The following is a 3,254-nucleotide window of genomic DNA, read 5'->3' as shown; positions in this document are numbered from 1 at the left end:
GGTGACATCCAGAGTTGAGGAATTTTAATTGTCAGCAAGTCGATGAGCTCCAAATATCTTGTTCCTCAAGAAATATTTATTTGTAATATTTTGCTAACTTTTAATTATTGTATCTGATAACTGATACGTCTCTGTCGTATCTACTTTTCCAAACACTTTTACCCTTGTTTTGGACTCTAACTTGCATGATTTGAATGCAACTAACCCGGACTGACGCTGTTTTCAGCAGAATTACCATGGTGTTATTTATGTGCAGAAACAAACGTTTTCAGAATGATCTAAAACTTCACGGAGCAACTTTTTGGAAAATATAAAAATACATGCAAAAGATGAAGGCCAGGGGGCCCACCACCTGTCCACGAGGGTGGGGGGCGCGCCTGCCCCCCTAGAACGCGCCCCCTACCTCGTGGGCACCCTGGAGCTCCTCCGACTCCAACTCCAACTCTATATATTGTGTTTCGGGGAGAGAAAAATCAGAGAGAAGAATTCATCACGTTTTACGATACGGAGCCGCCGCCAAGCCCTAAAACCTCTCGGGAGGGCTGATCTGGAGTCCGTTCAGGGCTCCGGAGAGGGGAATTTGTCGCCATCGTCATTATCAACCATCCTCCATCACCAATTTCATGATGCTCACCGCCGTGTGTGAGTAATTCCATCGTAGGCTTGCTGGACGGTGATGGGTTGGATGAGATCTATCATGTAATCGAGTTAGTTTTGTTAGGGTTTGATTCCTAGTATCCACTATGTTCTGAGATTGATGTTGCTATGACTTTGCTATGCTTAATACTTATCACTAGGGCCCGAGTGCCATGATTTCAGATCTGAATCTATTATGTTTTCATCAATATATGAGAGTTCTTGTTCCTATCTTGCAAATCTATAGTCACCTATTATGTGTTATGATCCGTTAATTCCGAAGTGACAATAATTGGGATACTTACCGGTGATGACCGTAGTTTGAGGAGTTCATGTATTCACTACGTGCTAATGCTTTGTTCCGGTACTCTATTAAAAGGAGGCCTTAATATCCCTTAGTTTCCGTAAGGACCCTGCTGCCACGGGAGGGTAGGACAAAAGATGTCATGCAAGTTCTTTTCCATAAGCACGTACGACTATATTCGAAATACATGCCTACATTACATTGATGAACTGGAGCTAGTTTTGTTTCACCCTAGGTTATGACTGTTACATGATGAACCACATCCGGCATAATTCTTCATCACCAATCCATTCCTACGAGCTTTCCATATATTGTTCTTCGCTTATTCACTTTTCCGTTGCTATTGCTATCATCACTACAAAATACCAAAAACATTACTTTTACTACTGTTGCCTTTTGCTACCGTTACCACTACTATCATATTACTTTGCTACTAAATACTTTGCTGCAGATACTAAGTTTCCAGGTGTGGTTGAATTGACAACTTAGCTTCTAATACTTGAGAATATTCTTTGGCTCCCCTTGTGTCGAATCAATAAATTTGGGTTGAATACTTTACCCTCGAAAACTATTGCGATCCCCTATACTTGTGGGTTATCAAGACTATTTTCTGGCGCCGTTGCCGAGAAGCATAGCTCTATTCTTTGAGTCACTCGGGATTTATATCTGCTTATCATTATGAAGAACTTGAAAGATCCAAGAACCAAGATTTATCCATCAACTACGAGGGGAGGTAAGGAACTGCCATCTAGCTCCGCACTTGATTCACCTTCTGTTTTGAGTAAGCTTGCGACACCTAAACCTGCTTCTGCTATTCGTTCTGATATGTCGCATGTTATTGATGATGCCACTTCTGCTATACATGATACTTATGATGAAACTATTTCTATGCTTGATACTACTGTGCCACTTGGTGAATTTCTTGATGAACAACTTGCTAGGGCTAGAGAGATTGAAAATATTGAATCTGATAATACTGATGAAATTGATGATGAAGACTTGCCTGTTATTCCTGAGAGTTGTGTTTTTGATAAAGAAGCTTCTTTAGCTATTTTAGCTTGCAAAGATAGATATGAACCTAAGAGGTTATTAGCTAAATGGAATAAGCAATCTCTAAATGCTAGGATGAAACCTGACCCTGCTTTTGCTACTTCACCTATCTGTGTTACTGATAAGGATTATGAATTCTCTGTTGATCCTGATATAATTACTTTGGTTGAATCTGATCCTTTTCATGGCTATGAATCTGAAACTGTTGTGGCACATCTTACTAAATTAAATGATATAGTTACCCTGTTCACTAATCATAAGAGAATTCACTACTTTTATATCCTTAAAATATTTCCGTTCTCATTAAAGGGTGATGCTAAGATATGGTTTAATTCTCTTGGTCCTGGTTGTGTGCGTAGTCCTCAGGATATGATTTATTACTTCTCTGCTAAATATTTCCCTGCTCATAAGAAACAAGCCGCTTTAAGGGATATATATAATTTTGTGCAAATTGAAGAAGAGAGTCTCCCACAAGCTTGGGGAGGCTTCTCCAATTACTTAATACTTTGCCTGATCATCCTCTTAAGAAAAATAAAATACTTGATATCTTTTATAATGGACTAACCGATGCCTACAGAGATTACCTGGATAGTTGTGCTGGTTCTGTTTTCAGGGAAAGAACACCGGATGAAGCTGAAATTCTATTGAATAATATGTTGACAAATGAAAATAATTGGACACCTCCGGAGCCAATTCCTGAGCCTATTCCTAAACCAACTCTGAAGAAGAGGGGTATTCTATTTCTCAGTTCTGAAGATATGCAAGAGGTAAAGAAATCTATGAAAGAAAAAGGTATTAAAGCTGAAGATGTTAAGAATTTACCTCCTATTGAAGAAATACATGGTCTTAATTTACCACCTGTTGAAGAAACATATGATCTTAATCCTTTACCTATTGAAGAAACTCATGGTCTTGATAACCCGACACAGGTAGTAAAGGTAAATTCTCTCTATAGATATGATAAAGCTGAAATCCCATTTACTAAGTTTGCTAGCCCATGCTTAGATGAGTTTGATAAATTTATGGCTAAGCAAGAAGATTTTAATGCTTATTTTGGTAGACAATTGAAATACAATTCAAATATGCTTGAACACTTGGGTGATTATATGGCTAATGTCAAATGTGAACTTAAACTTATTAGTAAACATGTTTCTATGGTTACCACTCAAGTAGAACAAGTACTTAAAGCTCAAAATGATTTGCTCAATGAATTGAATAGTAAGAATAATGATAATGTTGTTAGAGTTATGACTAGAGGTGGTAG

This window comes from Triticum dicoccoides, chromosome 4A (genome assembly GCF_002162155.2).
Source record: "Triticum dicoccoides isolate Atlit2015 ecotype Zavitan chromosome 4A, WEW_v2.0, whole genome shotgun sequence".
In the NCBI taxonomy this organism is placed as follows: Eukaryota; Viridiplantae; Streptophyta; class Magnoliopsida; order Poales; family Poaceae; genus Triticum; species Triticum dicoccoides.
Note: the sequence above shows the minus strand (reverse complement) of the source record.